We start from the raw sequence: 22,225 nt of genomic DNA on the forward strand, positions 1-22,225 counted from the left end.
GGCTGTCTGAGAAGGCCTTACAAATAGCTGTGAAAAGAAAAGAGAAAAGCAAAGGAGAAAAGGGAAGATAAACCCATTTGAATTCAGAGTTCCAAAGAATAGCAAGGAGAGATAAGAAAGCCTTCCTCAGTGATCAGTGCAAAGAAATAGAGGAAAACAATAAAATAGGAAAGACTAGATATTTCTTCAAGAAAATTAGAGATACCAAGGGGACATTTCATGCAAAGATGGGCTCAATAAAGGACAGAAATGGTATGGACCTAACAGAAGCAAAAGATATTAAGAAGAGGTAGCAAGAATACACAGAAGAACTGTATAAAAAAGATCTTCATGACAAAGATAATCACGATGGTATGATCACTCACCTAGAGCCAGACATCCTGGAATGTGAAGTAGAGTGGGCCTTAGGAAGCATCACTACAAACAAAGCTAGTGGAGGTGATGGAATTCCAGTTGAGCTATTTCAAATCCTGAAAGATGATGCTGTGAAAGTGCTGCACTCAACATGCCAGCAAATTTGGAAAACTCAGCAGTGGCCACAGGACTGGAAAAGGTCAGTTTCATTCCAATCCCAAAGAAAGGCAATGCAAAAGAATGTTCAAACTACCACACAATTGCACTCATCTCACACACTAGCAAAGTAATACTCAAAATTATCCAAGCCAGGCTTCAACAGTATGTGAACTGTGAACTTCCAGATGTTCAAGCTGGTTTTAGAAAAGGCAGAGCAACCAGAGATCAAATTGCCAACATCTGTTGGATCATGGAAAAAGCAAGAGAGTTCCAGAAAAACATCTATTTCTGCTTTATTGACTATGCCAAAGCCTTTGACTGGGTGGATCACCACAAACTATGGAAAATTCTGAAAGAGATGGGAATACCAGACCACCTGACCTGACTCTTGAGAAATTTGTGTGCAGGTCAGTAAGCAACAGTTAGAACTGAACATGGAACAGACTGGTTCCAAATCGGGAAAGGAGTATGTCAAGGCTACATATTGTCACCCTGCTTATTTAACTGTTATGCAGAGTACATCATGAGAAACTCTGGGTGGGATGAAGCACAAGCTGGAATCAAGATTGCCAGGAGAAATATCAATAACCTCAGATATGCAGATGACACCACCCTTATGGCAGAAAGCAAAGAATAACTTAAGAGCCTCTTAATGAAAGTGAAAGAAGAGAGTGAAAAAGTTGGCTTAAAGCTCAGCATTCAGAAAACTAAGATCATGGCATCTGGTCCCATCACTTCATGGCAAATAGATGGGGAAACAGTGGAAACCGTGACAGACTTTATTTTGGGGGGGCCTCCAAAATCACTGTAGATCGTGACTGCAGCCGTGAACTTAAAAGATGCTTATTCCTTGAAAGAAAAGTTATGACCAACCTAGACAGTATATTAAAAAGCAGAGACATTACTTTGCCAACAAAGGTCCGTCTAGTCAAGGCTATGGTTTTTCCAGTAGTCATGTATGGATGTGAGAGTTGGACTATAAAGAAAGCTGAGCACCAAAGAATTGTTGCTTTTGAACTGTGGTGTTGGAGAAGACTCCTGAGAGTCCCTTGGACTGCAAGGAGATCCAACCAGTCCATCCTAAAGTAGATCAGTCCTGGGTGTTCACTGGAAGGACTGATGCTGAAACTGAAACTCCAATACGTTGGCCACCTGATGTAAAGAACTGACTCATTGGAAAAGACCCTGATGCTGGGAAAGATTTTAGGCGGGAGGAGAAGGGGACTATAGAGGATGAGACGGCTGGATGGCATCACCGACTCAACTAAACTGAACTGAAGTGAATGCACACAGGCAGGGACTGGTGCATGGATGAATGAGTGATTCGACTCAGGAGTCACTCCTTATTGGAGTCTCTGTAGCCCATCTCCACCCCTGCCTCCACTCCCACCTTGCCCTGGGAGAATGGTCTGCTCCTTCTCTGAGCCCTTCTCCAACCATGGCATACAGGCAAGACTCTTGCTCGGGCCAGATGCATCTCAGGGCTTGAGTCTGCCTTCTTCATCAGCTCCTTGAGGACCTTGCTCCTCTGCCACTCCCTGCCCTGGCTTGGGCTGGCCATCCCTGAGCTTGCCTGGAGACTTGGTAAACAAATGTGTGAGTGGATTGAATATATTCATAGGTTAATTCATCCAGGCATCCCTGGGAGACTGAATGACTGCCACCTGTCATCTGGCCTGGGTCTGAGTACAGGATAGAGTCTTCAGGGGAATCCCGGGTGCCCATGTTTGGGCTCGAGGTGCTCTGAGCAGTCAGCACTTCCCTCCTTCTCTCTGGAGACATGCCCCCGGGGCCCTGGTCTGGGCAGTGTGGACTTTCCATTGCAGTGACCTGCAGCCACCTCTATTAGGCCTGGGCTAATGACCAAGGAGCAAGAGTGGGGAAACCAAGTCCCCGGGGGAGGGCTCCAGCTTGGTCACTGTGACCAAGGGAACAGAGGCCCCTGAGGATGATCGAGAGAGAGAAGTGTGTGCTCCCCGTCTCACTCCATCAGGGCTAGAATTTGCCAAGAAAAACCATCTTTCTTGTGCCCTTGAAGGCTGGCACCCAGGGGCCATGTATTCCCCCCACAACAAGTTTTACTCTGTAGGGCCTGCAGCTTGCTCCCACCTTTGCAGCAGAGAGACACACAAGCCTGCTTGGCCTGTTCCCGACTCCAAACAAAGAAAGAGGCCCTGCCTGGCCCACCATGGCCTTTTCCTGTTTGCTTTGGACACAGCCCATGGGCCCAGCTGGCTGGAATCCTTACTCTTTTGGAAAGGGCCTCTGGTCTTCAAAGTTGGCGCAGCAGGCAGCCTATTGCCCTGGAATGAGAGGTCCCTTTTCTGGGCATTGTGCCGGCCCAGTCTGGGGACACAGAGAGGGGCAAGCTCCACAGCCCCCACCTTCTTTGATAATAAAAAGAGATCTCTCTCCCAGCCCCCACCACAGCCCACGCATGGCCACGGCCACAGCCCACTGGGTAGCAATAACCTTGCTCTCCTCTCCTGTCACCCAACCTGCCCACACAACCTGGCAGAGAGACCTTCCTCTCCTGCTTGCACCTGGTGTCCCTCCCCTCACTGCTTAGAGGACGAAAGCTCACCTCTGGCTCAAGCCTGAAAATCTGTGGACTTGACCTTCTGGCCTCTCCTCTTTCCGGTGCCCAGCGTGACTGCAGTTGTTGGCATTTCTCCCAAACTCCCTGGACTTTTTCATATCTCTGTACCTGCTTTCACTGCTGAGAATGCCTTTCCTCTCTTTCCTGTCAAACTCCTATTCATCCTTCAAAACCCAGGTCAAATGTCACTGCCTTCTCAAGCAGAGGCAGCTCCTTTCCCCTGATGTTTCCCTGGCCTCTGGCTCACACTTCTGTCACAGAACTTAAGAAAAGGCCATCTATGTTGTTCAAAAGCTTCTCACTAGACCGAGGCACCTCAAGGGAGCCATGACTTGTAGACTGCGCCATGCCTAGCACAGGGGAGAAGCCCAGTGTTGGCTGAATGAATGACAAGGTCCACACTCCTTGCAACGGCCTATAGGTCCAGTATGATATAGCCTCCAGTGAGTCTCTGGTCTCATCTCAAGCCTTTGCCCCCTGTTGTTCTGCCCCACTGGCCTCTTTTGGTTTCTCGAGCCCATCATCTCTTCCCTCCTCCACCCTTCACTCCCACCCCAAGCTGCTCTTTGGGCCTGGAAAGCTTGTGTCTTTCCCTCACCTGCCACCCACTCATCCAGGAAGCTCACTTCAGTGATGCTACTCCAGGGAAGCCCTCGCAGCACCCCCAAGACTCAGTGCCATGAGGGTAGAATCCTCTACACCAGGCAAGCACCTGGTACACAGCAGACAGGTAACACATGCTCATGGAACAGATGCAACAATAAGACAATTCGGGACTTTCCTGCTGGTCTAGTGGCTAAGACTCCATGCTCCCAGTGTAGGGGGCCTGGATTGCATTCCTGGTCGGGGAACTAGAGCCCGTATGCTGCAACTAAGAGTTCGCAGGCCATAACTGAAGACCTCACATGGCGCAACAAAGACTGAAGATCCCGTGTGCCACAGCTGGGACCCGGCAAAGCCAAATAAATACTAAAAGAAATAAATAAAAATAAAGTTGATGTACTAGTCAGCTCAGGCCATCGTAACAAAGTACCACGGATAAGGTTGCTTTGTAAAAGGAAAATGACTTATAAAATAAAAATTAAAAAATAAATAAAGGGGCTTTCCCGGTGGGTCAGTGGTAAAGAATCCACTTGCCAAATGCAGGAGACACAGGTTTGATCCCTGATCTGGGAAGACTCCCACATGCCACAGAGCATCTAAGCCCCCATGCCACAACTACTGAGCTGTGCTCTAGGGCCCAGGCTCTGCAGCTCCTGAAGCCCTTGTGTCCTAGAGCCGGTTCTCCACAACAAGAGGAGCCACCGCAATGAGAAGCTCACAAACTGCGACTAGAGAGTAGCCCCCACTTGCTGCAACTAGAGAAAAGTCCACACAGCAACGAAGACCCAGCACAGCCAAAGATAAATAGAATTATTAAAAATGAATAAATAAATGAAAATTTTTCATCTAGATAGCCAACAAAATCATCTTGTTCGGCTGCGCTCACTTTGGGAATCACTGCTCCACCCCGTAGGATTCTGGGGAGGCGACATGTGCAAAGGGTCTTTGGAATGGAAGCTTTCTGCCAATGAGCAGATGTGTGCATTCCTTTTACTATTTATCTCTGGATGGGGAAGAAGCTGAGTCCCCAGCCCCCGTCTCAACCAAAGCTGCCTTTCTACCTGTGGGTTTATATATTTCTAACCTGATTATGCTTTGGTCCAGAGAACAAAAGTTATAAATTAAAAAAAAAAAGGCTAACAATGCTCATGTTAGAGAATATTTGAGGCATAGCCACTCATATAGGAGACAAAGCTTTATCTCAGGTTTGGGAGTGCAAGTTACTTTCTATTCAAACATGAAAACACCAGGAGCCTGGGAGGGACTGTGGTGGGGAAACCCAGGACCAGAAGTCTGGCAACTGTGCAGCCCAGGCTCCCTCCCAGACTACCGGGCCCTGGGGGTAAGCTGTTGCTCAGGCTTACTCAGCACCTCCCCCGCCTTTAGCTGCAGGGCTGGGCAGGCTGGGAGCGATGGAAAAACCGAAGGCATCTGTCTGCTCTGAAGGAGCAGACAGTGAAGAGCAGGAATGAGGCTGGGGCCCCAGCGCCGGCACTTTCTGGCCCCTGAGGCTCCTGGCTTTCTCCCAGGCTTCTGAGGTCTCCACCCACAGCTGCAGGAGCCTGGGCCCAGGCCAGCCCCCCAGGGTGCTTCCTCTGGGAGCTTTGGACCTTGTCCATCCTGTGAGAACCGCAGAAAGCCCCCATAGGAAGTCAGCTCCTGTTTTGACCTCTGGAAGCCAATCCAAGGCACTCAGGAGCAAAGGAGAGATGGGGACCGTGGGGAGTGGGTGGAAGGACACCAGCCTTGGAAGGGCCTTTCTGGGCTGCAGATCCTGCCTGGAAAATTGCCTTCTGTGTGACCGAACTCAGACAATCACCATCAGGATAATCACCACCACTGGCTCTTGAGGAAACCACAGCACAAAGTTAAGTGACTTGCCCAAGGTCACACAGACAGTTGTGGCAGATTCTATTGCTGGATTATACACGCCTCCCGAAAGCATCCTCTCATACAGCCCCTACATTTCCTACTGTGCAGTGCCCCAGAGGGTTAAAAGACCTCAGGAGGAGACATACATCTTTCAAGAGACCTCAGGAGGTGACAGCACAGGACAGCAATTTAAAGAAGGCCAGGCAGGAAGAAAGATCTGATCATCTTTTAGGGGAACTGTGTGTCCCTTCTTCTGAATTTTATAGGCACTCTAAGGGACATGGCGGGAGTGGCTGCTGCAAGGAGACTGGGAATCTGGTGAAGTCAGCTTGGGGGCTCTACAAGGGGGCCAGCAACTCCCTGGCCCTAGACCAGGACCGGGAGCTGCGGGGGCTCTAGGAAGTGGAACTTCTTATCAGAAGGGGAGGGCAGTGCTCCCAGACTCAGGCCGCTGTGGGGGACCCTGGTAAGCCTCCAGGTGCAGCTGAGAAACACGGCCGCGCCTCTGATGACAGACACCTAGGCCTGGGCCCAGGCTGGAGGTGATGGCTGGTGGCCTGTGTGAAGGAAGGCTCTCAGGGGGCTCCATGTGAGCGGCGGGCGCGCCATCCATACCGTCCTTCCCAGATTCTGAAAGAGTCCCCAGCGTGGGATCCTGGTCTTCCATCAAAGGCAGAGGCCCAGGAACTAGGCCCAACTCCAATACTGGGGAGACTGCTGCCTTCCCACTTGGGGACCCCAACCTTTCTTCTCAGAAAGAAAGCTTAGCAATAAAACTCCTGAAGCAAAGGGGCTGGAAAACTTGGCCTAAGGGTGGTGGAAGTGGGGAGCTGATGCCCCACTCTCTAGCAGACTCGGGAGGCGGGGAATCACGGGGCAGGCGCTGGGCTGCCTCACACAGCTGAGCCTGTTTCTCCATCTGTGAAGTGGCAGCAGCTCTCTGGGTTAAGCTTCCTTTCACTCATAGTCTAGGCTTAGACTCTAGGGCTCTTTAGGGAGGTGGGCTAGGGGAGGATGCCAGCCTACTGCCAGAGTTGGGCAAGTCACCCTGCTTTCCCCACCTCCCCTGCCCCCAGTGTGTGGGGAGGGGATCTTTGGCAGATCCGAGGCCCATTCCCACTTCCTCTTGGCTGCGCCCCCATTGTTCCCCTCCCCCACCTCACATGTCTGCAGCCAACTCTTCAATCACAGTCAACTGGAAGGCCCATCTGCTCCAAGACTCCTCTTTCAGACACACTGTGTGTGTTTGTATGTGTGTGTGCCTGTGTGTGCTTCGTCATTCAGTAGTGTCCGAGTCTTTGCGACTCCATGTTCTGTAGCCCTCCAGGCTCCTTTGTGGAATTCTCCAGGCAAGAATACTGGAGTGGGTTACCATTACCTACTCCAGGGGATCTTCCTGACCCAGGGATCAAACTCTTGTCTCTTGCTGTCTCCTGCATTGGCAGACAGATTCTTTATCACTAGCTCCACCTGGGAAGGCCCACACTCCTCTTTTACAGGTGAATAAAGCAGGGCTCTGGAGAAGGCAATGGCACCCCACTCCAGTACTCTTGCCTGGGAAATCCCATGGATGGAGGAGCCTGGTAGGCTGCAGGCCATGGGGTCGCACAGAGTCGGACACGACTGAAACGACTGAGTGGCTTCACTTTGACTTTTCACTTTCATGCATTGGAGAAGGAAATGGCAACCCACTCCAGTATTCTTGCCTAGAGAATCCCAGGGATGGGGGAGCCTGGTGGGCTGCCGTCTATGGGGTCGCACAGAGTCGGACACAACTAAAATGATTTAGCAGCAGCAGCAGCAGCAGCAAAGCAGGGCCCAGAGATGTCCAGGTCATTGAGAGACTCAGGGACTAAGCCAGCTTCAGACCTCAGGTCTGACTGAGAACTGCGCTCTGACCAGCCAGCCACACTGCCTGACTGTCCCACTGATTCCAGTAACTAGCACTTTGCCCTGAGCTGGGATGAAGGGAGGAGGAGGAGGATTCAAGTCACAAAACCCAAGGCATGACCCACCTGGGCACCCCCACTCACCGCACTGCTGGAGGGGTGGGGAGGTGCAGGGTTAGGACCCTACTGGCTCTACTTGGAAGCCCCTCACCAGAGCAAATGCCTATAGCAGTAGGAACACTGATCATCTCGGCTTCGGGGTAGGGCTGGAGCAAGCACTCTGTTCCCACATCAGGAAAACCCTCATCCCAGTGGTGGTGTTGTAAGGAGCAGGGGAGTGGGTTAGCTGATAAAGAATCTGCCTGCAATGCAGGAGACCTGGGTTCGATCCCAGGGTTTGGAAGACCCCCTGGACAAGGGAAAGTCTACCTGCTCCAGTATATTCTGGCCTGGAGAATTCCACAGACTGTATAGTCCATGAGGTCGCAAAGAGTCGGACATCGACTGAGCAACTTTCACTAAAAATAGGAATTCCCTTTAAAATAGTAGTCGGGTGGAGGGCTCTGGAGGGAAGCAAGACGTCCAAGGCTAGCTAAGGGGATCTCCTGCTGGAGTCTTGACCCCGGCCCCGCTCCCGCTCTGGGGGCTCTGTAGACAGACCCCCAAGCCTTAGCCAGGACCTCGCGCATCTTTGGCTCCGCCCCAGCCACTGCGAGTCTGAGCGGTTGAGTCTCACAGTCACCACCAGTCACCACGCTCGCCACCACGCTTTGTCCCCACCCCACCTGGCCCGGGACCCCAGCAGGGCTGAGTCCGCTGCACCAGTGGTGTCTCTCCGTCGGTCCACCCCCAGAGGCGCCAGCAGCCGCGCTCGCCACCCTGGGAGCCACCTCTCCAGGGCGGGACCTCCCGCTCCCCGACCGTTGACAGGCCCGCTGCGGGACCATCCTGGCGGCGCGATCCTAGAGGGGTCTCTCTCCTTCGCTCGCCTTGGACCTCAGTGTGCCGGTCTGGGAAGGGGGCGTCGGCAGGGACGTCGGAGTCTTGAGCGCGCTTGCATCGGGGTCCCTGCCTCAGCCCGGCTGCGCCCCGCGGCCCCTCCGCGCACCCGGTCCCCTCTGCACCCCGCTCGACTTGCCTGAGGCTGCCAGGCGCCCGGCCCTGGCCGGCTGCGAGCCTCCTCCCCCGATGGACGACCCGGACCAGCCACAGACACTGCCCACCAGTGCCTGACTCCTCCTTTCCCCTTCTTTTTAAAGGGAAGTAACCTGACCCGACCACTACTCCCGGGTTAACCCCTGCCGGCCCGCAGCTCCGCCGGGACTCCTCCCCTGCCTGCCCGCAGCCTCCTCGAAGCACCCCGAGGGGAGCTGCTCCAGCGACGGCCCGCCCGCCGGCCCTGGAATTGCTCTTTGGTTCCCCAGGTCTCCAGCTTCCACAACCACTGCCCCTCCCCTGCTCCCCAAACAGTCCCGCCGTGGCCGCAGCCCCAGGGCCCCGCCCCCGCCCACATCTGGACAGCATCTGCCCCTGGGGGAAGGGCACAGAGGCCCACCCTTCGAATTGGGGCGAGGGGAGGGGGAGCCCCACTCATTGAAAAAACAAACCGGGCATCCCCATGGAGATGGCGGTTCCAGATAACTGAATCTCTGCAGCACACAATTTAACATTCGTGATACCGGGGGCTCATCATTAGGAAGGAAGAGAAGCTGCAGGACCTAGCAAAAAAGAAAAAAGCCAGACCAGAGTCAGGGTATGCTGCTTCCTTAGAGGCTGAGCGTCCAGGGCCAAGGCACTCCTCTTCCCTGGGCATCTTTTTACTGGGCAGTATCAGATGCTATTTGCACTTTTTCTTTATGGGTGTTGTAACAAATTAACACAAATTTAAAACAACGCGCTTCTTATTTTAGTTTTGTAAGTGAAGTCCAAAATGGATCTCATCAGGCTATGTATATTCAAGGGTGTCCACAGGGTTTCCTTCTGGATGTTCTACAGAACCTCTTCTGGGTATCCGCATTCCTTGGCTTGTGGCCCCCTACCATTTTCAAAGTCAGCAGTGGCCCATCCAGTCTTTCTGTCGTTGTATCACTCTGACATCAATCCTTTTTTTCCCCTCCTGCATCTACTCTAGAGGCTCCTTGTGATTACATTTTGTCCACTCCAATAATCCAAGGTTTCTCCCTATTTTAAGGTTAGCTGATTACCCCATTTTAATTTCATCTGCGGTTTTAATTCCTCTTTGCCACATAGCAAAGCATATTCAGAAATACAGGAATTAGGACCAGGGCGTTTTTGCGGAGGGGGCAACCACAAGGTTCAAGACACCTTCCAGAATCTCAGATTTACAAGCAAATTTAGAGACCGCCCAATCTAATCGACTTCCTCATCCATTACCTGAATCTGTGGGAGTTTAGCCCTGCACCGCATGGCCCAAAGTGGTTGCTTTTTGACTCACTTGCACTTGCTCTTCCTTTAGAAACGGCACAGTGGGCTAGGATGCTGTAAGTAGCAGCCTCGCTTCCCCTTTCTAATTTGTTTCTGTGGTCTTAAAACAGAATCACAGGTTTATTGGAGAATAGAATTGTATGTAAAATAATAAGTCTGCTCTGAGTAAGACTCTAGCAGCTTTTTTTTTTTTTTTTGGCTGTAGCACATCTTAGTTGCAGCATGTGGGATCAGATCTTTTGTGTGTGTGTGTGTGTGTGTGTATATATATAATTATATACATATTTATATATAAATATATTTTTTATATATTTAATTTTATTTATTTATCTTTAGTTTTGGTTGTGCTGGGTCTTTGTTGCTGCATGGGCTTTTCTCCTGTTGCAGCAAGCGGGGGCTACTCTATAGTTGTGGTGCTCGGGCTTCTCATTGCTGTGGCTTCTCTTCATTGCCGAGCAAAAGCTGTAGGGCGTGCATGCTTCAGTAGTTGCAATGGATGGGCTCAGTAGCTGTGGCTCCCAGGCTCTAGAGCACAGGCTCAGTAATTGTGGTTACACGGACTTAGTTGCTCCAAGGCTTGTGGGATCCTCTGGGATCAGGGATTGAACCCATGTCTCCTGCACTGGCGGGCAGAATCTTTACCACTGAGCCACCAGGGAAGTCAAAGAGATCAGATCTTTATAGTTGCAGCATGTAGGATCTAGTTACCTGACCAGGGATTGAACCGTGGGCCCACTACATTGGAAGCGTGGAGTCTTAGCGCCTGGATCACAAGGGAAGTCCTTCTTGCCGCTACTCTGGGGTTTCCTCCTCTCCTTCCAGTCTAATGATGCCTGAGCTCCTCCTCTAGCATATTTGACATAATCTTCTCTGTGGCTGACAAGCCAAAGAAAGACTCAATGAGGCCATATGGAGAGCATCTTCCATCCTGGGTCCTTGCCTCTCTGACCGAAGGCTCTGTGAGCATTTTGAGAGCAGTACAGAAGCCACTACGGCAGAAGGGCAGCCTGACTTTCTGGAGGGCAGTTTGGGGATGGAAATGAAGGTCACTTTCAGGAATTTAGCCTAGTGTAATAGAATATTTATGGAAAAGTATTTTACTGCAGCTTTATTTATAGTTCAGAAAAAATCAGAAATAGCCCAAATATTCAGCTATTGGTGATCGGTTGAGTAAATTATGGTCTTCCCATATGATGAACTATTATCCCATCATGAAAAACAAATCATATTTTATAACTACTGAATGAAACCATGGGAGAATTTTTTTTTTAATCCTGGAGTAGGGAAGTCCTTTATAATATTATACAAAACCTGAAGCCTCAAAAGAAAAGATTGATAAATTTGACTACCAAAAAAATTTTTTTTCTGCAAAAAACCACCACAAGCAAAGTCCAAGGAAAACTTGAAACCTGAGGGGAAAACTGCAACTCATAACATAGGCAAAGGGTAGATTTCTCTAATATGTGAAGAGCCCCCACAAATAATTTTTTTAGTGGTTAAAAAAAATTATTTAATGAATTTATCTGGCTGTGCTGGATCTTATGTGACACCTGGGATCTCTTAGTTGTTGCATACAAGATCTAATTCCCTGACCAGGGATGGAGCCCCAGCCCCCTGCATTTGGAACAAGGAGTCTTAGCCACTGGAACACCAGAGAAGTCTCCCACAAATCCTTTTTAAATGAACCATCAATGATTCAAATGGAGGAAAATAGGCAAAGAATATAAAGAAACAGTTAATGGTAATGGAAAGGGGAAAATTTCAATGGGCCCTTAAAGATGTAAAGAGATGCTCAATAACTCATTAAAAAGAGTATCTCCAGGGGAATTCAGTGGTGGTCCAGTGGTTAGGCCTCCAGGGCTTCCACTGCAGGGAGCAAGGGTTCGATCCCTGGTTAGGGAACTACGATCCCACATATCTTGTGGCATGGTTAAAAAAATAAATAACTAAATAAAAAGTAAAGATTACTTCCAAAGATACTATTCTACACTTATCAGAACAGCAAGCATAAAGCTTGGAAACACCATATATTGGCAAGGGTGGGAAGAGAACAAGCACCCACACACAGACACAGCCACACCTCGGCACTGCTGGCTGATGTATAAACTGACTCAACTCGATAGAGGCAATTTGGTAATATTTATTCAACATCTAAACACAGGTCCCCTTTGACTCAGCACTTCCACTCCTGGAAACGAATCCTACAGATATGCTCACACACAAGCAACATGGGGACTGTATAAGGCTTTTCACTGCAGCAGTGACTGTAGCTGGGAAGGACCTCAACTCCACCAGTAGAGATGGGCTAATTGAATTCTTCTTGTAAGTCCTTGCATTGAAATGTACTATATAGCTATATGTAACGAAATGTAATATGTAGCTATATGTAACAGAAAGTAATACCTACATATAAGAAAGAACTAGGATGCTATCTACAGAACCAAATTCAAGGCATGTTGTTAAGAGCAACAGAGGTTTACTGTATAGCACAGGGAACTGTAGTCAACATCCTGTAATCACCTATAATGGAAAATAATCTCACAAATAGTATATGTGTGTATGTATAACTGAATTACCTTGCTGTGCACCTGAAACGTTGTAAGTCAACTGTGAGTGTGTGAGTATTAATTGCTCAGTCACGTCTGACTCTTTGTGACCCCATTAACTGTAGCCTGCTAGGCTCCTCTGTCCATGGAATTCTCTAGGCAAGAATATTAGAGTTTTGCCATTCCTTTCTCCAGGGGATCTTCCTGACCCAGGGATTAAACCTGGGTCTCCTGCAAGGCAGGCAGCTTGTACTGTCTGAGCCATCAGGGAAGCAACTCAATAAAATATACATATACATATATATCAGATTAGATCAGATCAGTCGCTCAGTCATGTCCGACTCTTTGCGACCCTATGAATCGCAGCACGCCAGGCCTCCCTGTCCATCACCAACTCCCCGAGTTCACCAAACTCATGTCTATTGAGTCAGTGATGCCATCCAGCCATCTCATCCTCTCTCGTCCCCTTCTCCTCCTGCCCCCAATCCCTCCCAACATCAGAGTCTTTTCCAATGAGTCAACTCTTCGCATGAGGTGGCCAAAGTACTGGAGTTTCAGCTTTAGCATCATTCCTTCCAAAGAAATCCCAGGGCTGATCTCCTTCAGAATGGACTGGTTGGATCTCCTTGCAGTCCAAGGGACTCTCAAGAGTCTTCTCCAATACCACAGTTCAAAAGCATCAATTCTTCGGTGCTCAGCCTCCTTCACAGTCCAACTCTCACATCCATACGTGACCACAGGAAAAACCATAGCCTTGACTAGACAAACCTTTGTTGGCAAAGTAATGTCTCTGCTTTTGAATATGCTGTCCAGGTTGGTCATAACTTTCCTTCCAGGGAGTAAGCGTCTTTTAATTTCATGGCTGCAGTCACCATCTGTAGTGATTTTGGAGCCCAGAAAAATAAAGTCTGACACTGTTTCCACTGTTTCCCCATCTATTTCCCATGAAGTGGTGGGACCGGATGCCATGAACTTCGTTTTCTGAATGTTGAGCTTTAAGCCAACTTTTTCACTCTCCACTTTCACTTTCATCAAGAGGCTTTTGAATTCCTCTTCACTTTCTGCCATAAGGGTGGTGTCATTTGCATATCTGAGGTTATTGGTATTTCTCCCGGCAATCTTGATTCCAGCTTGTGTTTCTTCCAGTCCAGCATTTCTCATGATGTACTCTGCATATAAGTTAAATAAACAGGGTGACAATATACAGCCTTGACGTACTCCTTTTCCTATTTGGAACCAGTCTGTTGTTCCATGTCCAGTTCTAACTGTTGCTTCCTGACCTGCATATAGGTTTCTCAAGAGGCAGGTCAGGTGGTCTGGTATTCCCATCTCTTTCAGAATTTTCCACAGTTTATTGTGATCCACACAGTCAAAGGCTTTGGCATAGTCAATAAAGCAGAAATAGATGTTTTTCTGGAACTCTCTTGCTTTTTCAATGATCCAGCGGATGTTGGCAATTTGATCTCTGGTTTCTCTTCCTTTTCTAAAACCAGCTTGAACATCAGGAAGTTCACGGTTCGCATATTGCTGAAGCCTGGCTTGGAGAATTTTGAGCATTACTTTACTAGCATGTGAGATGAGTGCAATTGTGCAGTAGTTTGAGCATTCTTTGGTATTGCCTTTCTTTGGGATTGGAATGAAAACTGACCTTTTCCAGTCCTGTGGCTACTGCTTGAGTGTGTGTATATATATATATGAAGAAAAATAAAAGGGAAGGAGGGAAGAAATATATGCTATTCAATTGATTCTAAGATAGTCTAGATTGTAAGACACACAATTATTTTATGTAACATTATGTCTCTCCCTTATGAAAGTAACAGTGCTGCTGCTGCTGCTGCTAAGTCACTTCAGTCGTGTCCGACTCTGTGGGACCCCAGAGACGGCAGCCCACCAGGCTTCCCCGTCCCTGGGATTCTCCAGGCAAGAACACTGGAGTGGGTTGCCATTTCCTTCTCCAATGCATGAAAGTGAAAAGTGAAAGTGAAGTCGCTCAGTCGTGTCCGACTCTTCTCGACCCCATGGACTGCAGCCTACCAGGCTCCTCCGTCCATGGGATTCTCCAGGCAAAAGTACTGGAGTGGGGTGCCATTGCCTTCTCTGATGAAAGTAACAATGCTACCAATTAAATATGGCATGCCATCTTTAAAAAGAAAACAAAAAGACGTGTTGTTAACTAATGAAAGCTGGGTGCAGACTATTGTTCAAGTAGTTTATCAATTGTATCCTAAAAGGGGAACAGCACATGATTCATTTTCACATAATGTATACGATGGCTCTTTAGATTGTCTTGCAGGTGGGCCCTGAGCCCCTAAAGGACAGGGTGGGAACAAAGGTTTCAATATGTCCTTGGGTCCTTTTCAATGTTGAACCACATGAATAAGCTGGCTATTCAAAATATAAAGAAAATTAGAAGTATAAGACAGGAAGAGCAGAGGATTAATAGATTTTATGATATAGAAATGTTTCAACTTTTATGTTTATGAATGAAATGATTTGATGTTTGGGGTTTGCTTTGAAATAATCCAGGTGAGGTGAGGAAAGTCAGGGCTGGTGGCTCAATACAACATGATTTAAAATAGGGGTGGGACTTCCGCAGTGGTCTTCCCTGGTGGCTCAGAGGTTAAAGCATCTGACTGCAATGAGGGAGACCTGGGTTCAATCCCTGGGTTGGGAAGATCCCCTGGAGAAGGAAATGGCAACCCACTCCAGTATTCTTACCTGGAGAATCCCACGGACGGAGGAGTCTGGTGGGCCACAGTCCACGGGGTTGCAAAGAGTCAGACACGACTGAGCGACCACTCACTCACTCACTTCCCTAGTGGTCTAGTGATTAAGAATCCACCTTCCAATGCAGGGGACAACTACAGTTCCATCCCTGGTCTGGGAACTAGATCCCACATGCCTTGGGGCAACTAAGCTTTCGTGCCACAACTTGAGAGCCTGTGCACAGCAACTTAAGACCTGAGGCAGGCAAAAATAAGTAAAAATATAAAATAGGCGAGGACTTCCCTGGCTGTCCAGTGGTTAAAACTCCACACTTCCACCACAGGGGGCGCAGGTTTAATTCCGGTTTGGGAAAGATTCCCACCCCACCGACCCAGGAGAGGTGCAGCCAGGAAAAAAGAAGAGGGGGGAAACAGAAATAATGTTCAGTAGTTGAGGATTGATTAAATAAATTATGGTTCTCCATGTGAAAAAAAATACTATGCCACCTTTTACAAAATAATAAATCATGTTTTAGAAGAACTAGAAGAAGCTGTTTTATTAATAATTGTGGAGTAGAAGACTTTTCTAAGTATATATTATATAAAGCTTAGAAGCCACAAAAGGAAAGACAGGAATTTGACTCCACAGAAGCAAAAAAAAATCTCTGCAATGCAAAAACCACCACAAGCAATGTCAACAGGAAAACTTCATACTGGGGGAAAATCTATTACCTTTATCTTAATCACTACTGGAGCTTAAAAGTAGCTACACTGAGAGTTCATTATATCATCATTATATCTTGTAATAGAGTTAAAAATAATTCAAGTATATACAAACTTGTATGGTAAAAGACAATTGTTACACTGGACTATAATATTTGCAACAAATACAACAAAGAATTCATGTCAATAATGTTCAAAAAAGTTCCTACAAGTTGATCTTTAAAAACAAAGACACCACAGTTGAAAACTGGCAAAACTCACTGAAGAGGAAATAAAAAAGGCCAGCTGTCATACGAAAAGCTCATCTACCTTAGTTGTATCCAGGAAATACAATTTCAAAACAGTGAGATGTCATTTTTCGCCCATGATACTGGCGAAGGTTTAGATTATCGATAGCATCTAGAGTTGGCCAGGGTGTGGGGAACTCACATTTTCATACCCTTCTGGAGCTCTTCGGAAATGCTCTGACCGTCTGAGAGAGCAAAATGGCCAAGACCTATTCACAATTTGGCCACCTAACGCAAAGAAAAAACTCATTGGAAAAGACCCTGATGCCGGGGAAGATTGATAGCAAAAGGAGAAATGGGTAGCAGAAGATGAGATGGTTAGATAGCATCACCAACTTAACAGACATGAATTTGTGCAACCTCTGGGAGATAGAGAAGGACAGAGGAGCCTGGTGTGCTTCAGTACATGGAGGTGGCAAAGAATCAAACTAACAATTCACATGCATATCCCCTTTGACCCAGTGACTCTGCTTTGGCAGAATTTATCTCAAACCCAGGGGAAAAACAACCAGAACTTAAAAGATGTGGAGGAGGAAGTTTATTGCAGAATTCATTGTTACAAAAAGAAAAAAAGGCCAGAGTGTCCATAGAGTGCCATTTAAACAAAGTATTGGGTTGGCCAAAAAGTTCCTTTGGGTTTTTCCAACTATGGATAGGTTGGAGGCTGGGGTTGGAGGAGGTTGGGTTTTGGGGGTGAGAGGGGAGGGAACCAGAGTGTAGCTTGGGCTGGGGAGAATGGTGCTGGAGTCAGCACTTCTTGGAGCTGAGAATTTTTTTTCTTTTATTATTTCTTGTTTCTGTTGTTTGCAAGAATTCAGTTTGGGTTTTATTATAAAATTGATTAAAAACACATTTTTTGGAAAAAAAAAAGGCGGGGGGACAAAGAGCAGCTTTTGGAGCAGACTGTCTGGGCAAGACCGGAAGTGGGAAAGAGCCTGTTGTTGTTGTGGAGCCCAGCGGGGTCCCAGGCGTGGAAGGGACAGGATGGACTGGGAACCTAGGGGGAGGCACAGAGGTCCCTGAGGCAGGGATGAGAGGCAGGGAGGCCCAGGAGGGCAGGGAGGCAGGCTCCCAGCTTAGGGCTCCCTCTGCATCCCCATCCTCCACATGCTGGCCACAGGCTGCCCCCAGAAGCCACCCCAGGGCAGGGCAGAGTGCTCCCAAGGAGGTCAGCTTTACGGGCAGATACATGGCTTCCAGTCAGGGTCTGACATAAGCTGGGCAACTATCTTGGGTGCTTACTTAACCCTGACCTTTAACTTCCTTGTCTGTAAAATGGGAAAAGCCTCTCGTAGAGCTGTTGTGAGAGTTACTCAAGGAAAGCTGTGCGTGGTGTTTACTGACGTCCGGCCCACGGGAGGCCTCAGTAACGACTCACCCCGTGGTGATGTCTGTGCAGGGCTCGTCTTTGGCCCACTTGGCGTGGCCCATGCCTCCTCTGGCCGTGCCTCTCCTTTGGGCACGTCAGCCTCCTCCTCTAGAGACGCTCAGCTCCAGGGGGGTTTCCCCTTCTGCCCTCTTGGCCAGCCCGCTCGCATCTCTTTTCAGGCCCTTCCATCTCCTGAAAGTGCCTTTTTCCTGAGTTCCCTCCTCTCCCGTCCACTCTGAGAGCACCAAGCTTCTGCCCGCTTCCCACCCGCAGTCTTTTCCATCCGTCCCCTTCTGCAGGCCTCCCTTCCTCACCCCCAGCCTGAACCCACCGCCTTCCACCTGCCGATCTGTGAGTCTCCTTTCCCTGTGCAGTGGGTGAACCTCTGGAACTGCCCGTTTTCACCCCGCACTGATGGTTTCCTAGGGCTTCTGTAACAAATCTCCACAAACTGGGTGGCTGGAAACAACAGTCATGTATTACTCACAGATCTAGAGAGCGACCAGCCTGAAATCGCAGCGGCAGCAGTGCCCCCTCCGAAGGCTCGGGAGGGGTGCTTCAGTGGCTTGTCCAGCCTCTGGTGCTTCCAGGCGGACTATGGCCTGTGGCTGCCTCACTCCGGTCTCTGCCTGGGCTCACAAGGCCCTCAACTCTGCGTATCTCCTATAAGGACACTTGTCATTGGGTTTAGGGCTCATCTGAATAATCCAAAATAATCTCATGTAAATAACTAACTTAATTACGTCATGTGTACTAAGTTGCTTCAGTCAAGTCTGCCTCTTCTCGACCCTATGGAACACAGCCCGCCAGGCTCCTCTGTCCACGGAATTCTCCAGGCAGGAATACTGGAGTGGGTTGCCATTTCCTACTCCAAGGGATCTTCCTGACCCAGGGATCGAACCGGCATCTCCTGTACTGCAGACAGATTCTTTACCATCTGAACCATGAGGGAAGCCCATATAATTACATCACATCCCCTTTTTTCCAAATAAGGTCACATTAACAGATTCCCAGTACTTTGGCCACCTCACGCAAAGAGTTGACTCATTGGAAAAGACTCTGATGCTGGGAGGGATTGGGGGCGGGAGGAGAAGGGGACGCCAGAGGATGAGATGGCTGGATGGCATCACTGACTCGGTGGACATGAGTCTGAGTGAACTCCAGGGGTTGGTGATGGACAGGGAGGCCTGGTGTTCTGCGATTCATGGGTTCGCAAAGAGTCGGACACGACTGAGCAACTGATCTGATCTGATCTGAACAGGTTCCAGACATTGGAGCTTGGACATATCTCTTGCGGGGACATCTTTGAACCCAGTACACTCAGCAGTGTCCTGAGGCCTCCCTCAGCCCTGCCCCCAGCCTCTTCCAGTCCAGCCCCCGTCCACTCCCCACGCAGTTCACCTGAGGCTCACCCACTGCTCACCCCCAGCCCTGCACCACAGCCTCCCTCCCCACTCCCACACACACCCAGCACGAGAGGGAAAGTCGCAGGCATCCTTCCCACCCATAACCTTCACGGCCCCTGGGAGACCTGCTCCAACCTGTCTAGCCACCCAGGGCTTCCTCCTCTTGCTCTGGCAGCCTGAGACCTTCTCTTGAACTTCCTTCTCTGAAGCCCCAGACACTGGACAGTCAGCCCCTTCTCAGCCCCAGGGACCTTTCCAGTCCCAAGTCTTCACTTTCCTCACACGTGAAGAGGAGGATCTGAGAGGCCCCTCAGGCTTCAGCATTCTGGAATTTCTCCTCTTCAGCGCCCTCAGGAGGCTGTGGGGCCTCCACCACAAGGCCCTGCCCCACCCACCCCCACATCGAGGCCCAAGCTGTTTCTGAAAGAAGTCAACCTGACCTTGGCCTTAGTCATGGGAAACGGGTCTGTCCTCTCCCTGGTACTTAGATCTGCACAAAACACGGCCCCCAAGACAGGCTATCCACAGGAGAAGTGGGCCATGGGCTTAGAGGTCACAGGAGCCTCCACCAGGCTCCTGCCTGCACCTAGCTGGAGGTTTCAGGAAAGGGTCAGCCCAGACCCTGCGTCCAACACTGATGCTTGCAGGGGGTGGGCTGTGTGGACAGCGACAGCTGAGGATTAGGCTTTGTAACTGGGCTGTGACACTTATTGTTGTTCAGTCACTCAATCATTTCTGAATCTTTGCAACCCCACGGATGCAGCATGCCAGGCTTCCCTGTCCTTTTCTGTCTCCCAGAGTTTGCTTAAACTCATGTCCATTGAGTTTATGATGCCACCCAACCATCTCATCCTCTGTTGCCCCCTTCTCCTCCTGCTCTCAATCTTTTCCAGCACCAATGAATCAGCTCTTCATATCAAGTGGCCAAAGTATTGGAGCTTCAGCTTCAGCATCAGTCCTTCCAATGAATAGTCAGGACTACTTTCCTTTAGGATTGACTGGTTTGATCTCCTTGCAGTCCAAGGGACTCTTAAGAGTCTTCTCCAGCACCATAGTTCGAAAGCATCAATTCTTCAGCATTCAACTCTCATTATGGTCCAACTCTCACATCCGTACATGACTACTGGAAAAACCGTAGTTTTGACTAGACATGACACTTATTAGTTGGGCAAGAAACTTCTCTGCAGGCAGTAATAGCACTTTACCTCTTGGGGTTGTGGTGAGATTAAGTGAGGAAATACACGAAAGGTCAGGCGGCTGGGCTCTCTTTACAGGCAGCCCGGGGCTTCCAGCCTCTGTCTGGGCTTGCCTCTCCCTTCAACCCCAGACCTGAGCCTCCTGCCCAAGACCCTAGGGCTTAGTGATGTGATGATTAAATGTTTAACATTCCACAGGTGAGGGGGATATGGGGAGCTTGAAGGGTTTGTGTTGATTTAGCTTCTTCCCCAGTACTCTTGCCTGGAAAATCCCATGGATGGAGGAGCCTGGTAGGCTGCAGTCCATGGGGTCGCTAAGAGTCGGATACAACTGAGCGACTTCACTTTCACTTTTCACTTTCATGCATTGGAGAAGGAAATGGCAACCCACTCCAGTGTTCTTGCCTGGAGAATCCCAGGGACAGGGGAGCCTGGTGGGCTGCTGTCTACGGGGTTGCACAGAGTCAGACACGACTGAAGTGACTTAGCAGCAGCAGCAGCAGCAGCAGCTTCTTCCCATCTCTACACAGTCCATGGAATTCTCCAGGCCAGAATACTGGAGTGTGTAGCCTTTTCCTTCTCCAGGGGATCTTGCCAACCCAGGGACTGAACCCAGGTCTCTTGCATTGCAGGCAGATTCTTTACCAGCTGAGCCACAAGGGAAGCCCCTTCCCATCTCTAGGGTGTAAATAATCCCTCCTGTCCAAATTCAAGCTACCACAGGAAGAGGAGTTGGGAAGAGATGGTCTCTACCTAATAGACATGATGGTGCACAGAACTGAAAGAGCATGAATACTGGTCAGAAGTGGGAACATAACAGAGAAGTGCTAAATAAAATGTAGCTAATCACACACGTGTGTGCTAAGTCACTTCAGTTGTGTCTAACTCTTTGCAACCCCATGGACTGTAGCTCGCCAGCCTCCTCTGTCCATGGAATTCTCCAGGCAAGAATGTTGGAGTGGGTTGCCATTCCCTTCTTCCGGGGATCTTCCTCACTCAGGGATCGAACCCATGTCTCTTACATCTCCTGCATTGGCAGGCGAGTTCTTTACACTAGCTCTTTACATACTGACATGAAATGATCGCCAAGGCAGATTCAGTGCAGGAGAATAATATCTACATGCATGGTTTGCTACAATTTTGTGCCTTAAGGGGAAAAAGATTACAGATCTGTGTTTGCCCAATTATGCAGAGTATTTATGGAAGGATTCACGAGAAACTCCTTCCCACAGGATATACTTCTCAATCCGAGCCATGCCAACTAGTAAAGTTTAAAAAGTCCAAGAAAGTACAGGCTGATGTCCAAGTGGGGCCTCACTGGAAAAGAATGAAAAGGATGCCATTCACGATGTTCAGCTGATCCAAGACGCTGGGCATGCTGGGGGATGTGAACCAGGGGGCACAGGCAGGGTGAGCCACCATGTAGCCAATCACACACAGAAGTGGGAACACAGGCAGCTAATACTGGCAGCTAATACTGGCTTCCCATCACTGCTGCTGTCATGTCTAGGGACTCCAACCTGGGCAAGTATTTCATCCAGTCACTCCCTCTACAGCCATATTTATCATCTGTTACAACCCAGACCCTTCCATCTTTACTACAGATTTCCAAACTCTGGGGAAAAAAAAAAAAAAAGAACTGGGAACATAATTAGGAGGTCACGAGTTTTGAGTATTATGACCTTTGTATTTTACATATTTGAGTTAATCGTAAACATATATAATTTAATTTTTGATCATGGCTATGTTTTCCTGCTATCTGGAAATACTGACTCTAAAGAATTCCTTTGGCTGTTTGGTTGCACAAACACTTCTTTGCTTTCCTTTAATTTACTTTAACTCTGTAGCAAACTTCTAATATTCTTTCTCTCTTCAGACTGTGGGAATTCTATGGCAGAATTCCCGTGTTGAATGGATTGAGGACCATTAGGTCACCAAAGTATCAAGTAGTCACTGGGAGCTGACATTTCTGCTGAAGCAGCTCTAGGTTACTCTGGTTGTCCTGATGATAACCAGAGAGCATCAAAGTGGAAATGATAGAGGCCTATCTGAAGATACTCTTCTCTACTAGC

The 22,225-nt window shown here is 48.9% G+C and overlaps 1 protein-coding gene across 1 annotated transcript in view; it reads right to left on the reverse strand.

The window, feature by feature from the left end:
• Window positions 1–8,705, reverse strand: part of ANPEP (alanyl aminopeptidase, membrane) — a 29,352-nt gene extending 20,647 nt beyond the window's left edge. The window contains exon 1 of the mRNA XM_027521250.1: window positions 8,615–8,705. The gene's annotated coding sequence lies outside the window, so the exon portion shown is untranslated. The remainder of the gene's footprint in view (window positions 1–8,614) is intronic.
• Window positions 8,706–22,225: the final 13,520 nt, after the last annotated feature.

Source organism: Bos indicus x Bos taurus, chromosome 21 (genome assembly GCF_003369695.1).
Source record: "Bos indicus x Bos taurus breed Angus x Brahman F1 hybrid chromosome 21, Bos_hybrid_MaternalHap_v2.0, whole genome shotgun sequence".
Taxonomy (NCBI): Eukaryota; Metazoa; Chordata; class Mammalia; order Artiodactyla; family Bovidae; genus Bos; species Bos indicus x Bos taurus.